This window comes from Pleurodeles waltl, chromosome 5, assembly GCF_031143425.1.
Source record: "Pleurodeles waltl isolate 20211129_DDA chromosome 5, aPleWal1.hap1.20221129, whole genome shotgun sequence".
NCBI classification, from domain to species: Eukaryota; Metazoa; Chordata; class Amphibia; order Caudata; family Salamandridae; genus Pleurodeles; species Pleurodeles waltl.
Window position 1 is genome coordinate 1,874,066,786 of NC_090444.1, and position 11,233 is coordinate 1,874,078,018.

Sequence of the window (11,233 nt, forward strand, 5' to 3'; positions counted from 1 at the left end):
GCTGCTAAAACTAGTCAGCCTACTCGGATAGTCGGTTAAGGTTTCAGGGGGCACCTCTAAGGTGCCCTCTGGGGTGTATGTTACAATAAAATGTACACTGGCATCAGTGTGCATTTATTGTGCTGAGAAGTTTGATACCAAACTTCACAGGTTTCAGTGTAGCTATTATGGTGCTGTGGAGTTCGTGCATGACAGACTCCCAGACCATATACTCTTATGGCTACCCTGCACTTACAATGTCTAAGGTTTTGCTTAGACACTGTAGGGGCATAGTGCTCATGCACTTGTGCCCTCACCTATGGTATAGTGCACCCTGCCTTAGGGCCGTAAGGCCGGCAAGAGGGGTGACTTATCTATACCTATAGGCAGTGTGAGGTTGGCATGGCACCCTGAGGGGAGTGCCATGTCGACTTAGTCGTTTTATCCCCACTAGCACACACAAGCTGGCAAGCAGTGTGTCTGTGCTGAGTGAAGGGTCCCCAGGGTGGCATAAGACATGCTGCAGCCCTTAGAGAACTTCCCTGGCATCAGGGCCCTTGGTACCAGAGGTACCAGTTACAAGGGACTTACCTGGATGCCAGGGTGTGCCAATTGTGGAAACAAAGGTACAGGTTAGGGAAAGAACACTGGTGCTGGGGCCTGGTTAGCAGGCCTCAACACACTTTCAAATCATAACTTGGCATCAGCAAAGGCAAAAAGTCAGGGGGTAACCATGCCAAGGAGGCATTTCCTTACAATGTGTCCTTGTAATTATGGGCTGGCACACTGTGCCACTAGAGCTTCAAAAAAGTGATGCACAACTGCACAATGTGCCACTAGGGCCTCGTAAATGAGACCCAGAGAGTTATAAGCACAGAGAAATGCCCACTTTCTAAAAGTAGCATTTCTAAAATAGTAATGTAAAATACAACTACACCAGTAAGCAGGATTTCTTACTACCATTACAAACCTACCAAACATGCCCACACTACTCCTCTGAGTTCTGAAACTACCACTCAAAAATATATAAAGGAATTCCCAATGCTAACCTATGAGAGGAGCGGCACTCAAAGTAGTAAACAAAGAAATAGGATGTCCTACCTTTTACATATACAGCACCTTGCTCTAGGGCTATCAAGGGCCTACCTTAGGGGTGATTTAGGTGTAGTAATAAAGGAGTTCAGGCCTTGGCAAGTAGCTTGACTTGCCAAGTCAGTGTGGCAGTAAACTGCAGGTGCAGGCACTGCAGTGGCAGGCCTGAGACAAGTTTGGAAGGCTACTTCTGTGGGTGGCGCGATTATCACTGCAGGCCCACTAGTAGCATTTCATTTTCAGGCCCGAGTATATGGTATACCACTTTACAAGGGATATAAATATCAATTAAATAAGCCAAACAGGTGTAAGTCAACTATACCAAGTTTTAGGGGAGAGAAAACATGCACTTTAGCGCTGATTAGCAGCGGTAAAGCTTCCAGAGTCCTAAAGCCAACAAAAAGAGGGTCAGAGAAATAGAAGAAAGGCAAAATAGTTTGGGGATAACCCTGCAGAAAGGGCCATTACAATTAACAACCAAAGCAACTCTCCTGTCTTATATACAAAAAAGCACAACAATCATTCTAATGTACATTTTAGACACAAAAATCACATTTTATTTAATTTCAAATAATGCAAAAAAAAATTAAATAACAAACTACATATAATCAAAACATTATACTTTCGGCCGACAAAACCAACAAAGACTCAGACGAACAACGATCAACACGACATGTAACAAATCATCTCAAAACAGACACAAGCCGAACAAATAACAAACCCTTAAAAAGATATAGAACAACCTATGTATGCATCATAACACAGATATTATTTCAATATCTTAACATATCAGTACATAAATTACTAATATAATTCTCAATGGAGGACAATAGATATCCTTTCACTTTCGTGGCAGTAATATATGTTGTCCACCTAAGTCTTATGCCTTTATACTCTGCTGATTCCTATAATGCTTCAAGGTATGTGTCAAAGTCTTGATATATTTCATATCCTACTTTAGTTTTATATTTTTCTAAAATCTTTGAAAGGCCAGCATTTCTTGACTCCTATGTCAGCTCAATTCATCTTCTTATAGAGCAATCGAAGTTTGGTACTCCATCGCCTCGATCAGTCTTCTTATAAAGCAAACGAAGTTTGGTACTCCATCGCCTCGATCAGTCTTCTTATAAAGCAATCGAAGTTTGGTACTCCATCGCCTCAATCAGTCTTCTTATAAAGCAATCGAAGTTTGGTACTCCATCGCCTCGATCAGTCTTCTCATGAAGCAATCGAAATTTGGTACTCCATTGCCTCGATCAGTCTTCTTATAAAGCAAACGAAGTTTGGTACTCCATCGCCTCAATCAGTCTTCTTATAAAGCAATCGAAATTTGGTACTCCATCGCGACGCAAGTTTCGGTGGTTTCAACTTTCTAATATATTTGTAATCTTTCAGACCCTTCTCCAGGGCACATGCATTAAAAAGCACCAAAGGACACAAAGGGGGTCATTCTGACCCTGGCGGTAAAATCCGCCAGGGCCAACGACCGCGGGAGCACCGCCAACAGGCTGGCGATGCTCCCATGGGCATTCTGACCGCGGCGGTACAGCCGCGGTCAGAAATGGAAAACCGGCGGTGTACCACGGGTTTCCCACTGCCCTGGGGAATCCTCCATGGCGGCGCAGCTTGCTGCGCCGCCATGGGGATTCCGACCCCCATACCGCCATCCATCTTTTGACCGCGCAGCGGTATTCTGGCGGTTCCGCTTCCGCCGCCGGCCGGGGTCAGAATGACCCCCAAAATGCGTCTAGGTCAAAAAGGTAAAAAGGAAGTATTATTTGATTACATGAATATCTATATCACACCTACGTTGTGTATTACTCATGGTCATTTAGTGCCATACGAAAGTAACCCAAATGAAATATATGTGGACGTGAATACTGAAAAACCCAGATAATTTAAAGACCCAAAAAGTGAACAGGTGAAAAGATTAGACACTCAGCTAATTCACCTTACAAACAAATACAGAACAAAAGTAATCCTAATACCAACACCAAAATTGTGAGTAAGCACCACAAAATAACAAAACAGTTAATAAAATCTTCTTTTTCCAGAAAAAACCCACAATGTCAACAAGACGGCTTCCATACCTAGTAGGACTTTACCTTTCAAAAAGATTTTAAGGCCCATATTTATACTTTTTGACGCACAACTGCGCCAACGCAGTTGTGCGTCAAACGTTTTACCGCCGGCTAACGCCGTTCCAACGCACCATGCGGGCTCCTTATTAATGGAATGAGGTTAGCCGGCGCTGCGGACTGGTGTGCGTTAAAAAAAAATGACTCACACCAGGCAGCGCCTGCGTATTGGAAAATGGGGGTTGTGCGTCAAAAAATGGTGCAACTCAGGTCTGAGGCAAAATTCAGGTCTCAAACCGGATTTGCGCCATTTTTTTTTACGCCCAACCTCCATTGACATGACTCCTGTCTTAGCAAAGACAGGAGTCATGCCCCCTTGCCCAATGGCCATGCCCAGGGGACTTATGTCCCCTGGGCATGGTCATTGGGCATAGTGGCATGTAGGGGGGCCCAAATCAGGCCCCCCTATGCCACAAAAAAAATTGGGAAAAAATACTTACCCGAACTTACCTTTACTACCCTGGGATGGGTCCCTCCATCCTTGGGTGTCCTCCTGGCGCAAATCCGGTTTGAGGCATGAATTTTGCCTCAGACCTGACTTGCACCATTTTTTGACGCACAACCCCCATTTTCCCATACGCCGGCGCTGCCTGGTGTGAGTAATTTTTTTTAACGCACACCAGTCCGCAGCGCCGGCTAACGTCATTCCATAAATAAGGCACCCGCTTGGTGCGTTGGAATGGCGTTAGCCGGCGGTAAAAGTTTTGGCGCACAACTGCGTTGGCGCAGTTGTGCGTCAAAAAGTATAAATATGGGCCTCAGGGTCTCAACAATGGCAGCCATCTTGGAAGATTTAAAGTTCATGTAATACTATCTACGATATATCTGAGAAGAATGCCGAATAATTATCACAAGATTGTAATAGAGGCATCATTGAACGTAAACGGCCTAGAAAACAAAAACTGTAACACTACATAGGGGGAAACACATACATAATAGCACAAATTAAACTATCCTCTCACATGGAAATACCCAGGTAAAAGCTTCTATAGGGCATTATGCCACGGTATTTCATCATTTAATCCTTTATAATATGTGTCTAGGTAAAAAATCCAAAAAACTTAATGTGTTCAGACAAATGCGAAACTAATGGAGCATTTTGTTTTTGGGTCTTCAAAGACGATCTATGTTCATAGTACCTTGTTCTAAACTCCCTCGATGTTTTACCAACGTACCCTAAGTCACATAGACAAAGGATCAGATGTATGACATTCTTCCATCTACAGTTTGACATTGTTGTCAAATCAATGGACTTGTTGTTACACATGATTTTATCTGAAACTATAGCTCCCAAGCAAGCTAGGCAGTTTCCACATTTGTGTTACCCCTGATCGGTTTCAGGCCTGTGATGGACTTATGTACAGGTTCTTTACAGATATTCACTACTGACTCAACTAGGATATTTCTCAAATTACTGTTCTTTTTTAACACAAAAAGGGGTTTATCCAATGGTTCTGAATCCGACCTGACATTTCCAACAGTTAGGTAAAATAAAAACGTTTCATTCAGACAACAGGTTATTTATATGGTGACATGTTATAGATATTGGGCCCGATTCACCAATGTAATCTTAGACCAAAAGTCTAAGGGGCAGATTTATATTTTTTGCCACAAACCTGCATTAGAGCAGGTTTGCGGCGAAAAGTATAGCGCCGGCTAGCGCCATTCTATGATGTTGGCCGGGCACCATATTTATGCAATGGTGCTAGCCGGTGCTAAGGCCCGGTTAGCTTCCTTGGAAAGCACGCTAACAGGGCCGGGGAGGCGTAGGGGGAACTGGGGCTTGTGTGCCAAATTATGGCGCTACACTGTTTAGAGGCAAAACAATTGCCTCTAAGCACTGTAGTGCCATTTTCTGGTGCACAAGCCCCATGGACATGGCTCCTGTCTTACTAAAGACAGGAGCCATGCCCACCACCCCAATGGCCATGCCCAGGGGACAAATGCCCCCTGAGCATGGCCATTGAGGCCAGTGCCGTGCAGGGGGTCCCAAGTCAGGGCCCCTGAGCGGTGCTGGACAAAAAAATATATATACTCACCCGGACTTACATTCGGATGGGTCCCCCATCCTGTGGTGTCCCTCTGGTGTGGGTGGGGGTGTCCCTGGGGACAGGGAAGAGCACCTGTGGGCAATTTCCATGGTCTCTGACCATAGAAATCTGCCTACAGGTCCCCTTACGCCTGACCATACCCAGGAATTAAATAATGGTGCTAAGCAAGCTTAGCGCCATTATTTAAGGCCCCGCGTGCTGGATTTTAGCACAGGGGGATAAATATGGCGCAAACGCCATATCCTCTTTTTCTGGACGGGAACGCATACCCTTCATCTCATTGACGCAAGGTAGGTATTCTCCTCCAGAAAACGATGTAAGCTCCATAACTTTGGCGCTAGATGTATCTAGCGCAAAAGTATAAATATGTAGTTTGGTTTGCACTGAATTAGTGCCAATAAAAATGATGCTAATTCGTCGCAAGGTGAGTATAAATATACCTCTAAGTTTACTATGAGTAAAGTTACTTACACTTTTGGTGTAAACAAACTTTTGGCCTAAGTTTACCTTTCCGAATCGGGCCCAACAATGGTAGCTGCCATGATAATGCCACTCACAAAAATTATTAAATGCAAGACAGAGGAAACTCTGTGCGTACAAGCACTTACGGTAAGAGACAAAGCTAAGGGTTACTGAAATCAACACTACTCGTGAGATAACCATTTGAGAAGAGTAACGTGGATGGTGTGGTTGTGGGACCTCATCATGTAGTAAACTCACAAACCTGTTTTTGGTCCACTCAGGCACATTTGTAAAACCTCAGCTCAACCCTGGATAGCAGTGCCTTAGAGCAGTCAGACTTTAACCAAGGAACACGTGTAAAGCATTAAGAAGTTATAAAACAATTGATTAAGAAAGAAACACGACTCTCAAGATATCCAACACCAACTTATAAAAATAGACAGTATTTCTATGAATTTATAGACACCAAAACTAAGAAGATCCACCAGAGGGTTACGGAGCTATAAATACTTGGAGAAACAATAAATCACAGCTTCTACTCAATCGCAAACAAGCGTTGGTAAGTACCACAACAAATGGACAATGAAACATTTTGGAAACCTTGTAAAACCTTTGTAAAGTGTGTGTGATCACTTCAGTTACTTTAGGCGACCATCTCTGGCAGGGAGCAGGTCAGTGGGGCTAACCAAGTCCCAAGGAACTGTTACCTTCTAGAAAGAGCAGTCTCCATTCCAGTTCCACTGTTAATGGCAACTTGCTATTGACTTCAATGGAGTGGTCCTGATGCAAGGGATGCAGGAAGATGAAGATGCTCAAGGATGCTGTGATTGTCGTCCCAGTAACCATGGTCTTCCTGGGACCACCCCTCCGTCCACAATCATGGTGAAACATCTTGCGCTACAGAAGTCAACATCCCTAGATGTCCGAATCGAGTCCAGATAAATACCAGTTGCCACTGGTCTACCGTTCTCCTGTGGACCACACCAGCAGTTCCCTTCATCTGGCAATAACTTTCCTTCTGGGCAAGCAAACTGCACTCTAACGACTCTTCTGGGCTCAGCTCCTCAGGTGCAATTTTTGAGCGGTGGGACTCAGTCTCCCAGGCTCCACTTTGACAGTGAGTGATGCTCCATTGAAATTGGATACCAACTTGCCAAGGCAGGATTTTTCAGCCTCCCCTGGGAGGTGGCCCTAGGAGTCTCTTCTTCTGTCTTGGATTGGGGGGTGAGTCCTCCTCGAGCAGGACACCTAAAATCAGCAGGCACAGTCCAAACTTTGGTGCAGCCTGTCTTTGTGAGGTCCAAAGATGGAGCACTTAGCATGTGCTTGACCTGCGGGGCACAGAGTAATCCACAGCACTCCCCACGCACTGATTGGAAGGACTCAGGGCAGGCCACCAAGCCCTGAAACACTTAGGGGGGCACAAACAAAATAAATATACATAGCACTCCCCTCGCGCTAGGTGAAGAGAGCCAAGATGCGGGAAATGAGTGCTGTCAGGGTGCTGGGCTCTTTGGGAGGCACTCGAGGGTCACAAAGAGGCAGGCAGGCACAGCTAAGTAGTTAGTGGTACCTCCTGGTAGTACTTGTAGTGCCCGAGTAATCCAATGTCGGGAGCAGCTAACAGCAGAGCAACAAGCAGAAAAGCAATTCAGTGGGTCTTTTATGCCACCCAACAATCAGTAGGCATCAAGGCAACAGCAGAACGGCAGTCCAGATGAGTCCTTTGTGCGGCGCAGCAGTGCTTCTGATGGAGGTTCGGTCTCAGTTCCAAAAGTGCCATAAAATCATGTGGCATGAGCCCCTGTACTTATACTCCAACATGTCTTTGTTCAAGGTGTGACTTCAAAGGAACACTTACTAGTGTAACACAACCCCTTTAAATTCAGCCCTGGCTCCAGACATCAGTAGGGGGTACACCAGCCCATTGTGTGAGGCAGGGAGAAAGCATAAGCAAATGTAAGTGTACCCCAGCTCCCTCTGTCCCAGCCGAGGAAGACTATCAGTACGCAGATGGATGCAGATGCCTCTTTTCTCACTCCCAGCCCCTCCTGCGTTGTGGCTCTCCGGGGAGTATGCACAAAGCTCGGCTGTCACTCTATTCCAGACGTGGATTGGAGTCAGGCTGCAAAGCACTAGAGGTAGAAGCACAGAGAAATGCCCACTTTCTAAAATAGTAATGTAAAATCCACCCACACCAGTAAGCAGGATTTCTCACTATAATTCCAAACATACGAAACATGCCTACGCTACTCCTCACAGATGAGAAATTACCACTTTGACATATATAAGGGAATTCCCAATGGAAACCTATGAAAGGGGCAGCATTCACAACAGCGAGAAACCAAAATAGTCTGTCACTACTAGGACATGTAGCACAGAAAATTATATGTCCTACCTTTTAAATACACAGCACCCTACCCACAGGGCTATCTAGGACCTACATTAGGGGTGACAGGTGTAGTAAAAAGGGAGTTTAGGCCTTGGCAGGTAGTTTGACTTGCCAAGTCGACGTGACAGTAAACTGCGCACACAGGCCCTGCAGTGGCAGACCTGAGACAAGTTTGAAACGCTACTTCTGTGGGTGGCACAATCAGCACTGCAGGCCCACTAGTAGCAACTAATTTACAGACCCTGGGTATATGGTATACACCTTTACAAGGAACTTACAGGTAAATTAAATAACAAACAGGTGTAAGCCAATTATACCAAGTTTTAGGGGAGAGAGCACATGCACTTCAGCATTGATTAGCGGTGGTAAAGTGCCCAGAGTCCTACGGCCAACGAAAAGAGAGTCAGAAAAACAGGAGGAGAAAGGCAAACGTTTGGGGCTGACCCTGCAGAAAGGGCCGTTTGCAACACCATGCTATACATACCATACCAGACCTTGAATCCGGAATTGGCTCATACAATATGCCATTGACAGCGATGGAACTTACCATATCCTTCAAGGGAGCTGGGTCATACCATGTCATACCATACGGTAATAACAGCGATGGAACGTACCACATCTTACTGACAGAGTCGGTTCATGCCATGTTATTGAAACTCCTCACTGGCCACAGGCATAAGGCGTGTGGCAAGTGTACCCTATGTTAAGGAGACAGTCGATACCATATCATAACGAGAGATGAATGGCCCAATGTTTTATATATTGAATTGGGCCATACCAGGTCATATCATGCACCATTGGCAGCTGTGGAATGTACCATATCGTCCTGACAGAGCTGACTGATATCATAACCAGTGGTTCAGATGGAACATACCATAAGGTTTTGAAGACAATGCGTCACTCCATATGTTGTGCACACAGGCGGCTACTGCCAGGGCCTGTTCATATCAGACGTCAGTGGATGAGATGAACATACAACATGTTACATACACAGCTGGATCATATCACGTTATTAACAGAGATGGCTCCTACCATGTCTTACAAAGAAAGGTGGGTCATACCATGTTATTGACAGATGGAACCTACCATATCCTACAGAGTTGGGTCATACCATGTTATTGACAAGGAAGGATTCTACCATATCTCATAGTGTTGGATCATATCATGTTATTTACAAACAAGGATTCTAACATATCATGCAGAGAGAGTTGGGCCATGCCATGTTGTTGACAGAGAAGGACTCTACTATATCTTATAGACAGAGTTAGTTCATACCATGTTATTGACAGATGGTGTTGGGCCATACCATGTTATTGACAGATGGAGCCTACCAGGTCTTACAGAGATGGGATATACCACGTTATTGACAGACATTGATCCTACCATATCATGTAGACAGAGTTGGATCATACGTTAATGACAGAGAAGGATCCTACCATGTCTTACAGAGTTGAGTCATACCATGTCATACCATGTACCAGCGGCTGTGATGTAGGATACCATATGTTAGCGGCTCAGTAATGGTTTGGCCCACATACCTCTGCCACACTGATCAGCCATGCCACACCACAATGGGAGGGGAGGTGGCTACACCACGGTAGAACAGGAGGTGGCCCCACCACGGTGGAAAAGTAGATGGCCCCACCACAGTGAGATAGGAAGGGGCCACACCACAGTGGGGCGGGAGGTGGCCCCACCACAGTGGGACAGTAGGAGGCCCCACCACAGTGGGATAGGAGGTGGCCACACCACAGTGGGATAGGAAGGGGCCACACCACAGTGGGGCGGGAGGTGACCACGCCACAGTGGGATAGGAGGTGACCACGCCACAGTGGGATAGGAGGTGACCACACCACAGTGGGATAGGAGGAGGCTACCCCACAGTTGGATGGGAGGTGGCCACACCGCAGTGGGATGGTAGGAGGCCACACCACAGTGGGATAGGAGGTGACCACACCGCAGTGGGATGGTAAGAGGCCACACCACAGTGGGATAGGAGGTGACCACACCACAGTGGGATGGTAGGAGGCCACACCACAGTGGGATAGGAGGTGACCACACCACAGTGGGATGGGAGGAGGCTACCCCACAGTTGGATGGGAGGTGGCCACACCGCAGTGGGATAGGAGGTGACCACACCGCAGTGGGACAGGAGGTGGCCACACCGCAGTGGGACAGGAGGTGGCCACAGCACAGTGGGACAGGAGGTGGCCACAGCACAGTGGGACGGGAGGTGGCCACACCATAGTGGGATGAGAGGTGGCCGTCCACATTCCCGAACAACCCTCCTCACTGATCACAAATGTAGGGTGCACTGATGAATGAAGATAATGGCTCTTACCAGTTGGCCCCGCACATTGGTTAGGTGACTTCTCCCGTTGCTCTGTCCTGATACATATATGCCACTGACCGCTCGCTGTCCCTGATGCGAAGCCTCAGCCGGGTCCGAAGCCTCTGGTGCAGAATAAGCAGAGCCCGTGAACTCTGTGCGCCACATTAGCCAGGGCGTCCACTCAGCACTTCTGTCGCTGTTGTCACCCTGGCCCCGGGCACTGCAGCCAATCCCAGGGCTGCAGGAAGCTGAGCCACAGGGCACACATGGCAGCAGCCGCGGGAGGGACGCTGTTGTCTATGTGTGGGGGCAGGAGAGTAAACACTGCCATGGAATAGCCCAGAGCCTGGCATCCCTTCAATGGGCTCACAAACATTACATGGAAACTGCAGGTGGGCACAGGGAGGTGTGCCTGGAGTAGGAGGACCTGGCCACTTGTGTGGCCACATGTCTGGAACATGCCAACTAGGCATGTGCTGAGCAGGTCATATGACAGCTTCAGTATGTCAAGCATGATAGACATGTCATACACATGAGTGTGGTATGCAAGGTAGGCATGTGCTGAACATGTCATATGACAACATGAGTGTGCAATGCAAGGTAAGCGTGTGCTGAGCAGGTCATACAACAGCATGAGTGTGGCATTCAAGGTAGGCATATGCTAAGCAGGTCATACAACAGCATGAGTGTGGCATGCCAAAGTAGTCGTGTGCCGAGCAGGCATATGACAGCTTGAGTGCTGCATACAAGGTAGGCATGTACTGAGCAGGTCATACGACAGCATGAG

General features: G+C 46.8%; 1 long non-coding RNA gene across 1 annotated transcript in view; it reads right to left on the reverse strand.

Annotated features, from left to right (window-relative positions):
* LOC138297451 (uncharacterized) overlaps positions 1 to 10,592 on the reverse strand; it is a 91,790-nt gene extending 81,198 nt beyond the window's left edge. The window contains exon 1 of the long non-coding RNA XR_011204112.1: positions 10,456 to 10,592. This is a non-coding gene — a long non-coding RNA (uncharacterized lncRNA). The remainder of the gene's footprint in view (positions 1 to 10,455) is intronic.
* Positions 10,593 to 11,233: the final 641 nt, after the last annotated feature.